Consider the following 17,391-nt stretch of genomic DNA (forward strand, 5'->3'; position numbering starts at 1 on the left):
TATTTCTCTTTAGTCAGTTAATTTCAATTAAGTTTCATCTCAAGTTTATGTCAATGGACTGATTTACTTTTGAATATGACTCTCATTTTTTTCCTGTTATGCATATCTCAAGGAAATATTTATTGTAAACTGGACATCTTGGATAGTATATGATAGAAACTTTGTTTTGGCTTATAATCCACACAATAGTTTTAATTTTCCAATCTTGCAGGCATTAACTTGGCTCAACTCAACTCTGCCTTTCTGTGGCAGACACACACTAGAATGACCCTATGTTCAAGCATGGATAATCCATTTTAGTGGGACCTGTGACTTACTACTAACCAATAGAATATGGCAAAGGAGATGAGATATCACTTCTTTCATTATGTTACATTATATGGCAAAAGTGATAAGGTGCCACACTCATTATCATATTATATTATATTATATTATATTATATTATATTATATTATATTATATTATATTATATTATATTATATAGGACACTGTCTTAGCCTAGGGAGACTCTCTCCTGCTGGTCTGTGGAAGCAAACTGCCTTATTGTGGCAGGGTCTTGTGTCAGGAAACTGCCGGAGGGCTCTAGGATCCGAGAGGAACTGCAATGAAATTAATTCTGCCAACAAATGGTGAGCTCAGAAGATGAATTCAGTCTTCAAATGACACTCTGGCCCCAGCTGACTCTCTGCAGCCTTGTGAGACCCAAAGCAGAAGATCCAGCTAAGTTGTGATCAGGCTTCTGAATTATAGAAACTGCGAGTTAATAAACGAGTTGTTTTAAGCAACTAAGTTTTTGGCAATTTGTTATGCTGTGACAGAAAACGAATATACATCCCTGTGGTAGGTCACAACCAGAAGTCTCCATTCATTTCCTCAGCCTGCCAGCTGATGCCACCTTCCACCAGAATCTTTGGAGTCTTCTACTTACACGTGTACTTCTGGGATCAGCCAAAGCCCTAAGCCTTCTTTGCTAGAAGATTTCTTTCCAGGATTTCCCCCTGCCTCTTTAGGTTCTTTGGCAATCCTATATTCAATCCAATGACTTCTCAATCAAGCCCTTATCTTTTCCTTTGAGTTCAAGTTGCCTTGCCATGAAAAGCCACACAAATAAAAATCTTTCCTGATGCATTATTCTTATTTTAATAGTGAAGGATTCTTTTCCTCCCTGGTTTCTGTCTACTTTTAATAGATCTCCAGTGCCTTCAAATAGTTGAATTTTTAAAAATTGTCCAAAGTTTATATTTATTATCTGAAAAAACTTTAGTCTCAAACAAACTATTTTTTCATTTCCAAAAGTAGATATCCATCATTAACATTCTGATATATATATGCCTCCATTCTTCTTCCAAATATACATATTGTGAAATAAGTCAACTTAAGAAGTTTGAAATTTTAGAAACTCATCTGTTTAAAAACTTTCTAGAAAAGGAAAAGGGACATCAAAATGAAATATTAAGAGTAAATAAAGATAAAATAGAATCAGGGTTCCTGTTCCTAGTACAAATATAAATATGAAAATTACCCAAGTAATGGATTTGCCACCACTGAAGCAAAACAGGAAGAGAATTGTGAATACCAACTTTAGATTTTTCTTGAGGAAAACTTTTTTTCTGGATAAATGTGGGGGTAGGGGAGGAAAGGAACAACTACTCTGGAAAAGAGAATTCAAAACAGAATTCTCAGTCCAAAGAATTCCAGAGCAGGAAGCAGTGACAAAAATTGTGGTGACAGAAGTAGATATGACTTTGAAAATCATGAGATCTAGCTTGAAATGGAAGAATATTCAGAGAAGTTAAGATAAGTTCAGTAGAATGTTCAAGACTTTTGCTTAGAGACATTCTCTTGATAAATATGGGATATCTTATAAAATAATACAGAGGATTCAAAGATCACTAAGATGGAATATAGTATGGCGGCTTTAAGTAAGGGCTCAAGAACTAAATTTTCCACCTTTACTACCTTTGTGATATTGAGGAAATTAACTAACCACTCTGAACTTTAGTTGATTTATCTGACAGATCAAACTGATTAGTCCAATAGATCAAACTAAGCCATTAAATGTAGCCAGGGTAGATGGGTGATACACAAAGAATTAGCACCAATAAGTAGGGCAAATAACATAAATTGAGATGGGAGAACAAAAGTGGACTGAGTCTGTATATATACAGATATATATATATGTGTGTGTGTGTGTGTGTGTGTGTGTGTGTGTGTGTGTGTGTGTGTGTGTGTGTGTATTGGATTGGCCAAAAAGTTCGTTCAGTTTTTTCTGTAAGATGTTATATATATATATGAATTTTTTGGCTGGGACATACATGTAGTCAAGCATAAAAATATTATTTCTAATCAAAGAACAGATACTTCAAGTTAATCATTTTAGTGCTTTGCTATGTAAGGGAAGATACAAGAAGCTGGGGTCATTGAAATCCTTCCTTAGATATGCATCATAACTATCTAGTGGCCCCAAAGCACAGAATGCTTCAACCTGTTTTTTCCATCCTGAATTCCCCTCAGGACACACTGTCCAGGAGTGACTGCAGTTGGTTGAGACTTAACCTTTTGTATAACTGAATGATGAGCAACATTCTTTTTTCTTTTTGTTTATGGAAGGAAGGAAGGGAGAAAGGAAGAGGGAGGGAGGGGAGGAAGGAAGGAAGAGAAGGGAAGAGTGATAGCCTTAGATGAATGAGGAAAATGTTTACATTATGAGTGACTTATGCCATAAAAAAGGAATAACAAAAGATTATACAATATCTGCATAATAGCCCTAAAGGAGATTCAAGAGAACATTGCCTCTGTTAAGTATGAGAAAAAGACAGGGATAAAGTGGACCATCATAATAATAAACCTGATAACCATTAGAGAATAGGATGAAAAACTAACCACATACATAAATACATAAACAAAGAAATAAATAAATGCAACAGAAATTAAGTGCACCCTGGAAGAAATAAAATCAGATTTGCTCTGCAGAAAGTAAACTGAATTAGAAGCCACCATTGAAAAATACTCCCCAAACCAGAGGATGTAAAGTATGTCAAAGAGATAGATCAGTAGGATACATCGTGGAGATTCATCTATAAATTATAGTTATTACGTAAAGAGAAAACAAGGCAAGGAAATCAGAAGGAATGTTGTAGTATAAACATAAGAAAATTTTCTGAGCTGAAAAAGAAACTGGGCTTGGAAACCAGGGGTTCTCACCCTTGAAACCAGATATAACCTGTTTAATAGATACAGTCTTCGAGCATTCAACATATTCAAAAACAATGAAAACTTTCACATGCAGCTAAGCCGAAAAAACATCCCAAGAGTCACATATTCCACCAATATTATTGAGCACCTCCTTTGTCCCAAGCCCTGAAAGAGAGTAGTAAGGAGGCAGCCATGGTCCCTCCTCTTCCAGGCTTTCAAGGTTACTGTAGGGAAGGCCAAGGTGCTGAGAGAGCAGCACAGTAATTGTGAATGTTGATTGAGCACTTACCTAGGCCAGCACTGCCCTGTATGCTTTAGGTATTTAATCCTCATTATCTATTTTACAAATGGCAAGGCTGAAGGGCAGATAGGTTAAGAGACTTGCCAATGTAACAGAGTTTTTGGGTGAGGGGAGTTGGGATTAGAACAGATGTCTAGTTCCACCCTCCTGATTTTTTCCTACACACCTTAGGGGGTAAAGGATTTTTAAATTGAGGTCAGCAAGTCCATAGTAGATGGCTGGGCAGGCAATAGGTATTTTCTAAGTAGAGAAAATGACTTGTTTTAGAGACCCTAAAGTGAGGGGGAGCTTGGGTTTTGGGGAATTTGGAAGAAGACCTACCTGGTGAGTCTTAAAATTATAAGTGGCAGAAATCAATGGGGTAACTTTTCTTTTGACCACTACATTTTATTTTATTTTATTTATTTTTTCTAATAACTTAGTTTATGTTTTTTGTTTTTCTGTTTGTTTGTTTGTTGTTGTTGTTGTTGTTGTTTTGGCCGCATTGGGTTTTCATTGCCGCGCACGGGCCCTTCTCTAGTTGCAGCGAGCGGGGGCCACTCCTTGTTGCAGTGCTTGGGCTTTTTATTGCTGTGGCCTCTCCTGCTGCAGAGCACAGGCTCCAGGGACACAGGCCTCAGTAGTTGCAGCACACGGGCCCTAGAGCGTGAGGGCTTCAGTAGTTGCAGCGTGTGAGCTCAGTAGTTGTGGCACTCAGGCTCAGCTGCTCCGTGGCATGTGGGATCCTCCCGGACCAGGGCTCGAACCCGTGCCCCCTGCATTGTCAGGTGGATTCCCAACCACTGCGCCACCAGGGAAGTCCCCTGACCACTACATTTTAGTGTATTTCATCAGCTCCACACTCCAGGCTGATGCTTTAAATATTGGAATGCCCCAGAATTCTTTCACATTTCTCTTTTCTCTATACTAAATTTTTTCTTCAGGATTTTAACCTGTTATTAACTACCATATATATTGAATTTACTTTTAAAAACTCCCTGAATATATTTTAAAAAGCTAGTTTTTCTTTCTTCCTTCCTTCTTTCCTTCCTTCCTTCCTTTCTCTCTCTATCTCCTGAATATAAGTGTGATTGGTCCAAGTGACTCCTGGCCATTTTCATTTGCATATCCCACAGGCACCTCATCATACCCCAAACTGAAAGTATCCCCACCCAAATTTGATTTACCTCTGGTATTACTTATTATGTGAGTGAACAACTCAGGCTATCCAAAGCCCCAGAAATAAATCTAAAAGTCAACCTCAATTACTTTTCATGACTTACCATAATCTTACCTCTTCATTCGTCAAATTCTATAGAGTCTACCTCCTAGACAGCTACCAGATTCATCCAGCATTCCCATAACCACTGCCAAAGACTAAAGTTTTGACACCCATTATTACTCACGTGGATTACTTTTGGGAAAAACTCCACACTACTTAGACTCTAAATGATCACATCCTTCCTTTTGTCAGGTACAGAGCTGAGCTGGAGAAGTTGAGATGCCAGGTGTCAATTAAAATAACAAACTAAAATGAAAGTAACAATCAAACCCTTAGTCACTTACTGTAATAGTATAAGCAACAGGATAAAGGAGAGAAAGCACTGATTCCTCCACAGGTCCATTTTTCCCCAGGGGATGGCACCAGTATAAAATCAGGTGGATCAATACAGATGTGGAGTACTGACGGAGCCCAGAACAAAGTGCTTCTGGAGGCTTCCTGAAACTGTAGGCTGGGAGAGGGGAAGGGGGAAGGTAAGGCGTAGAAAAGCATTGAGTTCTAAGTCAGAGAGAAGAAGAGTATCTTCAAGATTTCTCCTCTCCTCTCTTGATAAAGGCCTCAGGAAGGCCTCTGCTCAGGCTAGGAATGTAGAAATGCGTAAGAGGGTGGCTCAACAGGGGGGCCTGAGCCTTTGGCTACAACCCCTTTCAGAGACTGCAATGAACTGGCTGTGCACAAATCTGGTGTGTGGAGGGCAGCTTTTCGCTGTGAGACCTGCCAGGTAAGTCTTTTTTAAATGCCTTTAGCTGGGCCTGAAAAATTACACATAGGTGTATATGTTTTAGCAAGGCACCAGACTCCTCACCTTTTGTATTCACTTTTCACTGCAATCTTCCTTGTACTACAGACACCTGCAATTACCTATGCTTTTATGCTATGCTCCCATGTCTACTTATTCTGCTGCTTCTGCCTTGCCCACTCCCTTAATCATTTTTGGTATATTTATCCCTTCATTATACTTCAAATCATAGTTTAGATACCAACCTCACCAGTAATCCTCCTTAACTTGCTAATTAGATTTCCTCTAGCATTTTGAGCTAGGTCAGTCATGGTTCTTAACCCTGGGTGCACATCAAAAATTTCTTGTGATTATTTGTGTCCTGGAACTAATGTTACCAAATATTATTTCAAGTTTAGTGCTTTCTAAATTTTCTTCAGTATTTACGTATGCCTTGAAAACAAGATACACTTTTATGAAGTAGTATAGAATTCTCCAAATAAGAATTTCTGGAAGAAAGAGATATTTTTCTGTCCTTGGTTAAGCAGATCTGTGACACAAGGATTCATTTTGGAGAAATTATAATTATTAGAAAATTGCTTCTTATATTAAATAGAAATCTGCTTACTTTAAACTTTCAGTATTTGTTCAACTTTTTGATATCTAATCCTCTTTTGTGTTTGTTTTCATAATAGGTATTCAGTTATTTGCAAACAGATACCAGTACACCTAATAAGTATCCTCTCCTTCTTTAGCTCTTCTTCAAATGTGAATGGTTTCTAGATATTTTCCCACTCTGAACATTATCCTTTTGATAGGCTCCTATCTCTAAATATCCCTATAAAATGTGATCCTGTGAATGAACAAAATAAAGCTGATGTAATCTTAGTTTAATACACTAGAACTATATTAATTCCTTGATTCTGTTACTGTAATTCTTATCAGGATTTAGTACATAGTCCTATAAGTTACCTTTCAAATATCTGAAAAATCCACATACATTTTAATAACTTCTTTCCCTTTAATAGTACAGATAAGTGAACTATTAAAATATGTGTGCATATTTGAAGATATAAACTAAAAGTTTTCCTTTATCATGTTCAGCAAAATACTTAGACACTAAACATTTTTATCTCTTCTACTTACATTTTTCTACTAATATTTACTTTTTATCTCAGGTATAACTTTGTGGTATTATCAGTAAGCATATCCTGTGTGGAACATTCATTGGCATTTATTGGTGCCAGGCTCTACTGAATTGAACCCAGACAGAGGGAAAGAAAGAAAGGCATGTTCCAGGAGTGCAAAGTCTTATGTTACACAAGTGTCAAAGGATGCTAGTACAATCTCAGTGGGTGTGGTTATGCCATGAGCCATCTCTAATAAAAATTATGTTTAATAAGTATTTTTACATAGGTCTTTTATAAACTTTATCCTGAAAGGCCATGTCTCTAATTTTATGATGGAATTCATTGGGAAACTGAATTTGCTTTACAGAAATTCTGTTAAATATATTTGGATGGAATCCAATAAAGAGAGAGAAATCAATATCATATATATATATATATATATATATATAAATAAATATAAATACAAATACACTTTTATGCCATTCAGTCTACCTCTTGTCTATGAAATAGAGATCATGTGAAAATCAATTTGGTCATTTCCAAGTAAGATTTAATAATCTGGTATGTCAAAAATATTTTATTAAACCCAGCTATAGTTCATCTCTAAGAAAATTACGCATGAAAATTGAAGTCTCTCAGCTTGCAGAGAGTGCTACAATCATTTGCAGAATGATTTAAGGAGAAACAATGAGCCTCTGTTGATAGTAACATTTAAGAGATATATATTTACTGTAAAACAAAGAAATGCAAGTAATTCAATGAATAATTTAAATCATATTTTTTGAGAAATAAGTTTTTGGAAAATTGCTCATGCAAAGAAATAACTAGGGAAAGGAGAGACCCCTTTTGACCATGGTTCTGTTCTGAGAGTCTCTGGATTGGAGGTCAGACTTTCCAACATAGTGATAAGCATAGAAGGTCCTGGAGACAGACTGCCTGGGTGCAGAGCTTGGCTTCATCTCTTACTAGATACGTTGCCTTTTTTCATATTTACAATGAAGATAACAACTGTACCTATCCAACTAGTTTGTTGAAAAGATAAAAAGAAATATTACACCTAAAATACCTAGTGCAATGTTTGGCACATAGGAATTACTCAATAAATGAAATCATTATTAGCTTTGTAAGGCTGCATAAGGCACAAAAACCTCTGTTCCTTTTCTTACTAATATGAAATATTAGTATTTTTTTTTTTTAATTTTATAGCTACTTTATTTATTTATTTATTTATTTTTATTTTTGGCTGTGTTGGGTCTTCAGTTCGTGCGAGGGCTTTCTCTAGTTGCGGCAAGCGGGGGCCACTCTTCATCGCGGTGCGCGGGCCTTTCACTATCGCGGCCCCTCCCGTTGCGGGGCACAGGCTCCAGACGCGCAGGCTCAGTAGTTGTGGCTCACGGGCCCAGCCGCTCCGCGGCATGTGGGATCCTCCCAGACCAGGGCTCGAACCCGTGTCCCCTGCATTAGCAGGCAGACTCCCAACCACTGCGCCACCAGGGAAGCCCTGAAATATTAGTATTTTGTACTATCATAATTGTTTTGAAAATATTTTTAACCAGAGGAACTGTAAGATTTAAAAGTGTAGCTCTTTTTTTTTTTTTTTAAGTATTTATTTATTTATTTTTATTTATGGCTGTGTTGGGTCTTCATTTCTGTGCGAGGGCTTTCTCTAGTTGCAGCAAGCGGGGGCCACTCTTCATCGCGGTGCGCGGGCCTCTTCACTATCGCGGCCTCTCTTGTTGCGGAGCACAGGCTCCAGACGCACAGGCTCAGTAGTTGTGGCTCACGGGCCCAGTTGCTCCGCGGCATGTGGGATCTTCCCAGACCAGGGCTCGAACCCGTGTCCCCTCCATTGGCAGGCAGATTCTTAACAACTGCGCCACCAGGGAAGCCCAGTGTAGCTCTTTTGAATAAACTTCCTAATATAGTGCCTGTCATATAGAAGGCATTAGAAAATTTTTTAATGAAGGAACAGAGGGTTGGGCATTCTGAAGTTCTGAGCTTCTTCGTACTCTCCACCTGGGGTTTCCCAAGGCACCCTATGAGATCACATGCTCTGGAATACCACTGGAATAGTTGTACCAAATAGTCCTTAAGTTTGGATCTCTTAGGAAAAGTTGTAGCAGAACTGGTAAAAGGGTTAGATTGTGTAATCCAATTATTAGGGAGACGCACTACACTTGCAGGTGATGGGAGACAGCCCAGTAAACAGAAGAAGCAGTTTCGGTACTGTGTCTCAACGTGAGTATTTGAGGTGCCTTAATCTTAGCAAGCAGGTAAATCATGGCTTGTGGTGAATTCCAGAGCAGGACTTATCCATCGATGCAGGAAGGAGTGTCGTGGCATTTGCCAGACAACAGCAGAGCCACAGACACAAATGTGTTCTAGGAAAAAGTATTGAAAAACCAAGCAAGGCAGGAACTGTGTCCTAAAGAAATGGGATCTTAGATGGGTTACGAACACAGGGACTTGGGTATAAGGAAGCAGTAAGCCCTTTACCATAACAAATTAGAGATGGTGTTTAGGGAAAAAGAAACCATGTTTGAAGAAATGGGCCACATGAAGAAGGTTACCTTGCAGTCAAGTGTAACATGACTCAAGGTGTTAGTGTGTTAGGCAGCAGCTTTTAAAATTCCTCTGCCTAAAGTTAAAATCCATCTTAAGAAGGAAGGAGCTCTCGCCAGGCGTCCTGGAGTGAGTGACATCGTCTTTAAACCCAGCGTGGCAATCCCTGACGCACCGCAGTGATGCCCAGGGAAGACAGGGCGACCTGGAAGTCCAATTATTTCCTTAAGATCATCCAACTTCTGGATGATTATCCGAAATGCTTCATTGTGGGAGCAGACAATGTGGGCTCCAAGCAGATGCAGCAGATCCGCATGTCTCTCCGAGGGAAGGCCGTGGTACTGATGGGCAAGAATACAATGATGCGCAAGGTCATCCGAGGGCATCTGGAGAACAGCCCAGCTTTGGAGAAACTGTTGCCTCACATCCGGGGGAATGCGGGCTTTGTGTTCACTAAGGAGGACCTCACTGAGATCAGGGACATGCTGCTGGCCAATAAGGTGCCAGCTGCCGCCCGTGCTGGTGCCATAGCCCCATGCGAAGTCACTGTGCCTGCCCAGAACACTGGTCTGGGGCCTGAGAAGACCTCCTTCTTCCAGGCTTTAGGCATCACCACTAAAATCTCCAGGGGCACCATCGAAATCCTGAGTGATGTGCAGCTGATTAAGACTGGAGACAAAGTGGGAGCCAGTGAAGCCACGTGCTGAACATGCTGAACATCTCCCCCTTCTCCTTTGGGCTGGTCATCCAGCAGGTGTTTGACAATGGCAGCATCTACAACCCTGAAGTGCTTGACATCACAGAGGAAACTCTGCATTCTCGCTTTCTGGAGGGTGTCCGCAATGTTGCCAGCATATGTCTGCAGACTGGTTACCCAACTGTTGCATCTGTACCCCATTCTATCATCAGTGGGTACAAGCGGGTCCTGGCTTTGTCTGTGGAGACTGATTACACCTTCCCACTTGCTGAAAAGGTCAAGGCCTTCTTGGCTGATCCATCTGCATTTGTGGCTGCTGCCCCCGTGGCAGCTGCCAGCACCGCTTCTCCTGCTGCTGCCGCCGCAGCCCCAGCCAAGGTTGAAGCAAAGGAAGAGTCGGAGGAGTCGGACGAGGACATGGGATTTGGTCTCTTTGACTAATCACCAAAAAGCAGCCAACTCAGCCAGCTTTATTTGTGAAACAAGGAAATAAAGGCTTACTTCTCTTTACAAAAAAAAAAAAAAAAAAAGAAAGAAGGAAGGAGAGCTGTATATAGGATTTAGTATCCCTTTGGAGAGAAGAAGGATGCTGGAGCTTGAGATCAGGCAACACCCTAAAATTCTCTACAGCATTTGTCACTGGGCCTTAAAATATGTTTTATTCTTATAATGACTGCAAGAATTTTGACATCTGTTGAAATATAGCTTTTTATAATAGTGTTTTAACACTGACCTGATGCAACAATTCTTTCCCTTTAAGTTTCTTGCTGTGTTGAGCATTTGCTATTAATATCCATATATTCAAATATATTCAGGAATCCTTTGTTCCCCCTTTCTGTTGAAACATATTTGGAGACTTTACACAAGAATCCTGACAGATGACCACATTGCCCAAAATCCTTTCAAGTACACTTGATATTCTTCTAGAGAACGCAATGATTTGGGGGCTTTGGATCCACTTATACTAATGCAGGCTCTATTAACTCTCTTAATCTCTGTCACACACTTGCCAACCACGCAAGAGTTCAGTGGCATTTTCTTGCTATGTCTTCCATGATCATCCCTGGCTCTGGAATTGTTTTAGTGTCTGGTGATATGTAGCCTCTACAAGTGATTTCAAACTTATTTTTTATTTTACCCTTTATCAGCAGCCAAGTCTTTGGTGGATCCTATTTCCAAATATACCTGCTACACACCTCTTCTCCTTTTCCAATAAAAACTCAGATGTCTTAAGAAATTGTGAGCATTCAGAGGCAGAATTAAGCATAATTTCTAGCCTGCAGTGTTCTAAGGAAATGTCTTAGATTTTCACAATCTGAAATAATCTCTCATTCTTCTGGTAACCTTTCTGAAAACCCAAGTCTGCAACAGTGTAAGCCCCCATATTGACAAGGCTGATTTTAGATGATTTCTATAGTTTCTCTCTGATGCTGAGTTGAACAACTTGGGTATGACAAGGAGAGAAAATTATGATTCTTATTTAAGGAGGTTAAGAAGAATTTCACATACCTTTGCATTAAAAACTCTCAGAATGCACTGATAGAAAATATAGATTTCACTGAAGCTTCCCTAGAGGTATGGATTAGAAATTGCATTTCCTGACACATGACAAGTCTTCCTGATAACTCCTTTCCGCCTCTCTCTGGTCACTTGTCAGCTGATCCTCATCATCTGTCTCCCCACACTCACATATCCTCTCTGGTCACTGCTCTTCCTTTAGTACTCAGAGCAGCTTTTAGTTTTCTCTTGATTTTTTTCTGATTAGCTTCTCTAGCTATCCCCCCATTTGATGAAAACAATTGCTTTTATTTTTTCTTAAATGTCTCAAGTAGAGGTAATAAACTTAAAAAACTAATAATAAATTTTTATTCTTGCAATTATTTGATAGCAGGATCATGAACAGATCCCTGCCATTATAAGTGTATGACTGATAAAAGATCTCTTTTTCCTTAAAATATTGTCTGTCTTTTCCAATACCAAATAAGGTCGCATTTCTTGGGGTTCAAATTGAGGACAGACTTTGAATGAATTTATGCCTCAACTCAGCTCACCCTTTCTCTGTCAGTGAATCCAGACCTTGGCAATGGTAATTGGATAAAATGCTAAGTCACTGCTGATGCCAAGACTCTATGAGGACTGCATTTGCTTGACAAGCCCTCAATAGGCATGAAAGAAAATCCTACACTGTTTTCTTTTTTTTCTTCCCTCCAAATGCTTATGTTAAAAATACTGAAGGCTTGGAAATGTATTCCCAGTGTGGTTTTTCTTAATGTTGTTTAACGTAACCTGCTTCTCAGGAAAAATTACCAGGCTACATAATTGCTTTTTTGTAATATGTCATGAACACATCTATATCATATACCTGAAATCTTTCAAGAAACAATGACATTCTAGTGGGTCTTATATATTAGAATTCCTTTCAAACACTTCATAACTTTAACACCTTTTTTGACATTTTTACTTCATAACTCCAGGATCAACATAGACATAATTATTTATATAATTTGGAATTTTCTTATTTCCTAATTGCAAAGAATTTGGAATTTGGCAAAAAAGCTTACAACAGATGTTAGGACAGATGCATACAATTTATCATCCTTAACATCAGAATCTGAACATATAATCTAAAAATGAGCACTGGTTGTTTAACATGATTGAGGAGGCCACAGATTTTTTTTCTTAACCTGATTATGCTTCTACTCTTAAAATAATGATCAAAGAGTGATTGAAATCTGATAAATTACAAGCTGAAGCTAAGGTGCCTTATTTATTATTTCCTTCTGTCAGATTTTCAGGCATAAGTCACAGAGGTAGTCCAAAGAGATAACTGATTTAAATTTATGAGCAGTCTTTTTTTTTCCAAAACAAATTATCACATTTCCATAAGCATTTAACACTGATTTGAAAGTAGATCAGGAAATCTCTGCCATATGCATATAATGTTCAAAAACCTTCATTTATCACACACACACACACACACACCTACATATATTCTTTTTTAATTTTTATTTTATATTTGAATATAGTTGATTTACAATGCTGTGTTAGTTTCAGGTGTACAACAAAGTGATTCAGTTATACAAATACATGTATCTATTATTTTTCAGATTCTTTTTCCATATAGGTTATTACAGAGTATTGAATAGAGTTCCCTGTGCTATACAGTAGGTCCTTGTTGATTATCTATTTTATATATAGTAGTGTGCATAAGTTAATACCAATCTCCTAATTTATCCCTCCCCCCACATTTCCACTTTGGTAACCATAAGATTGATTTCTAAGCCTGTGAGTCTGTTTCTGTTTTATAAATAAGTTCATTTGTATCATTTTTTAGATTCCACATATGTGATATCATATGATAATTGTCTTTCTCTGACTTATTATACTTCACTTAGTATGATAATCTCTAGGTCCATTCATGTTGCTGCAAATGGCATCATTTCATTCTTTTTTATGGCTGAGTAATATTCCATTGTATTTATGTATACATATGTATATATGTACCACATCCTCTTTATCCATTCATCTGTCAATGGACATTAAGGTTGCTTCCATATCTTAGCTATTTTAAATAGTGCTGCAATTAACATTGGGGTGTATGTATCTTTTCAAATTATGATTTTCTCCAGATATATGCCCAGGATTGGGATTGCTAGATCATATGGTAGCTCTATTTTTAGTTTTTTAAGGAAACTCCATAGTATGTCACCTACATCCAAAGAGTTCCATTCTGAGAGTGAGTTCAGAAGTCCAATTTGTTTGTAAGTCCAACAAAGTTAACCTAGGTACCCAACTAACACAATCGGCTATACAGTACTGTACTGTAATAGGTTTATAATACTTTTCACACAAACAATACATAAAAAACAAACACAGAAAATAAAGAAAATATTTTAATCTTACAGCACAGTACCTTGAAAAGTACAGTAGTACAGTACAACAGCTGGCATCCAGGGGCTGGCATCAAGTGAACAGGCAAGAAGAGTTACTGACTGGAGGAGGGAGAGGAGGTGGGAGATGGTAGAGCTGAAGGATCATCAGCAATAGAAGATGGGAGGAAACTGCAATTTCACTCACGCCTGACGTTGATGGTACGGGTTCTGGTTCCTTGCTGGATTCAATTCTATCTGCCCTCTTGAAAAAACGATCCAGTGATGTCTGGGGAGTAGCTCTTTTTTCTCTCATAGATGACACGATAGCACTGGATTGCATTCTGAATGGCTGTTGTAAACTTTGTGTACGGTTCTACATTCGGGTCCTATGCCTCAAAAACTAACAGTGCTTCCTCAAATAAAGAAAATCCCCTTGCCATTTCCTGTGCCGTGAATCTCTTCGGTTCTTCAGTTACTTCTTGTTCCTCTTGTCTCTCTTCGTCCCTTCTCTGGGCTACCACTTCCATCAGGTCTACCATCTTTTTGCCTCACTCCACTCTCAATTATTTTCACTTTTGTTTCTATAGTTATTGCTTGGCACTTCTTAGCAGTACCAGTTATATCACCGCTGCTTTTATGCTTGCTTCCAGACATCCTGGGCTTGAAATAAAACACTGTACTACTGTACTCTGTACAGTACTGTACAGTAAAGTACACAAAAGCACAACCACTTGTAAAGGATGCACGCACATGACAATGTACACCACACACGTGAACTAACTTATGTGATTGGACATGCGAACACAAGTTTGCATCTTTGAAAGTTCAAAACTTGAAGGTTCATATTTAGGGGACTTACTGTACTGTTCTCCATAGTGGCTGTACCAATTTACATTCCCACCAACAGTGTAGAAGGGTTCCCTTCTCTCCACACCCTCTCCAGAATTTACTGTTTGTAGACTTTTTGATGATGGCCATTCTGACCAGTGTGAGGTGATACCTCATTGTAGTTTTGATTTACATTTCTCTAATAATTAGCAATGTTGAGCATTTTTTCATGTGCTTTTTGGTCATCTGCATGTCTTCTTTGGAGAAATGTCTGTTTAGATCTTCTACCTATTTTTTGATTGGGTTGTTTGTTTTTTTTGATATTGAACTGCATAAGCTGTTTGTATATTTTGGAGATTAATCCCTTGTCAGTTGCATGGTTTGCAAATATGTTCTCCCATTCTGTGGGTTGTCTTTTAATTTTGTTTATGGTTTCCATTGCTGTGCAAAAGCTTTTAAGTTTAATTAGGTCTATTTTGTTAATTTGTGTTTTTATTTTCATTACTCTAGTAAGTGGATCCAAAAAGATATGGCTGCGATTTATGTCAAAGAGTGTTTTGCCTATGTTTTCCTCTGAGTTTTATAGTATCCGGACTTACATTTAGGTCTGTAATCCATTTTGAGTTTATTTTTGTGTATGGTGATACATACATTTTAATTAAAAATTCAAGGCTACAATCCTTTCAGGTTTTGTATGAATGGTCAGGAACAAAATAGCAAGCCTTCCAAATCAACCTATTTTTTCTACAATAAAATGAGGCCTGTATATGTAATCCTGGATTTGGATTCCAAATTTAGCCCAGAAAATGGCATATTATGTAATGAACAAAGCCCTTGGCTCTTCTGCCCCAACTCTTCATCTGTAATATTGAGGGGTTGGGCTAGATGCTCTCTCTGTTCCCTTAAATACTTTAATTCTATGTTCAAATAAAGAACATAGAAGTAAGCAGTTTAAAAATGACATTTAGAATTAAATACATGACCCTGAAACTATCATTACTTTGTTATTAATTCAGGTATAATATAGTTTAAGGATAATAATTCCACTGTCATTATTATAAGACCACTTCAATTTATATCCTTGTGTAATACATTTATCTGATCTCATTTGAGTAAACTTCTATGGAGTACTCTTAAGTGGGTTAGTAAAAATCAGGGTTTTTTTCTAAGCATTTAAAATTCTTATAATTACTCAAATCTTGAAATTCTCATAAGATTTCTTAAAACTTTAGCATCTTACCAAATTTTAAACTGTAACTTCATAATTAAAGAAGAAGCTTCTTAGATCTAACTTAGCTCTTCTCTCACAAGTATATGTTTATGAAATTGAAATAAAATCATAAAGAAGAGATAGAACTAAAATTATTCTATTCTTCTTTTTTAAAACAAGGAATGATGATCTGGTTTGAACTGATGATCATCATGAACTGATGACCAAAACTAAGGTCCATTATAAAATTATAGAGAAATCAGGAATTATGCAACGCAGGGAACATGAAGTTGCTTAATATGATTCTACACTTGACTTTTAATATATGAATAAACACATAATTTAAATTATTATTCTGCCAATAGAGGTAATGCTACTCTCTCTTATTTAATTATTTAAAAATTAATTTTCTCAATTCAGAAAAAGAATCTTATAAACTCTTTGAAAGACAAGGAACACAGAAGGAAGGAGGAGAAGAAGAAATCAGTTGTTCAGGTGTTAATAATAGACACCAAACAGATAGGAAAAGGAGAACTCTTTCCTGCAGAAGATCTCTACAAGTCATATGATGACTATTTACATCCTAGTGTTAAGCTGCATCAAAACATTTTAAAGATGACCAGCAAATCAGGAAGACAGTTTTCTAAATCCAAATTGTGAACTGCAGTTGTTTACTGCCCATTTCATTTTCTTTGATATATTTTTATCTTATTTTTGATAAATTGATTCAAAATTGCTCCTGTTTAAAAATAAATATTAAATAGAAAAATAATAAGCAAAAATAGAACAAAAGGAATGAATGTCTATATCAAGGTAAATAATAAACAATCGGAAAATACTACCTAAGAAAAACATTGTACAGATAGGTATTTCCCTATACTATGAAAGAAATCAAATAACTTGGAATGTTTGGTTTAAAACTTTCAAATAATAAGCATGTTAAATAGTGGAAGTGATGGTCAACTAAAGTAAAGGTAGAGAAGATTGTTGTTGGAAGCAAGATTCCTTAGAAGCAAACAGTGAGAAAGAAGATCTATGCAAGCAATTTATTAAGGCACTTCCAGGCAAGGATGCTTAGTAGCCCAAGGGAAGTCCCTTGGAAAGAACAGTATAGACACAGAAACAAAATCACATTATAGTAAGAGGAAAAGGGCAGATAATCATTAAAAGTAACCCAAGAACGTCTGAAAGTAGGAGCAATAACATCCACTGAAATTGTCTTGATCTATATATATATTCCCATAAAAGCAGATTCCAAGTTAAGGATTCAAGTGCAAATAGTTTATTTGGATGATGATCCAAGGAAAGACTGTTAAGAGAGTAGAGAAGTGAAACAGGGAAAGGAAGGAAGGAAATACAGAGTACTTTATCAAACAATTTTCTTTTTTATATCTTAAAAGATACAAAATTTTATTAAACAAACCTGGAATCAATAGTATTATTCGATAAATTAGACAGCAGTAAAATTTTCCTAGGGTATATATACAGATCACAGTGATTTTCATTTTGCAAGGAATTGACATGGTTTTTAATCCACATGAGAAGCTGGGATGACCCGGCAAACAATTTTCCATTGTGGGCAATTGGAGCTTAATCCCATCAATGTATAAAATGTGG

At 37.4% G+C, this 17,391-nt stretch overlaps 1 pseudogene; it reads left to right on the forward strand.

The window, feature by feature from the left end:
* Nucleotides 1–9,278: 9,278 nt before the first annotated feature.
* On the forward strand, nucleotides 9,279–10,374 carry LOC118896171 (annotated as a pseudogene).
* The last annotated feature ends 7,017 nt before the right edge of the window (nucleotides 10,375–17,391 follow it).

Source organism: Balaenoptera musculus, chromosome 5, assembly GCF_009873245.2.
Source record: "Balaenoptera musculus isolate JJ_BM4_2016_0621 chromosome 5, mBalMus1.pri.v3, whole genome shotgun sequence".
NCBI lineage: Eukaryota > Metazoa > Chordata > Mammalia > Artiodactyla > Balaenopteridae > Balaenoptera > Balaenoptera musculus.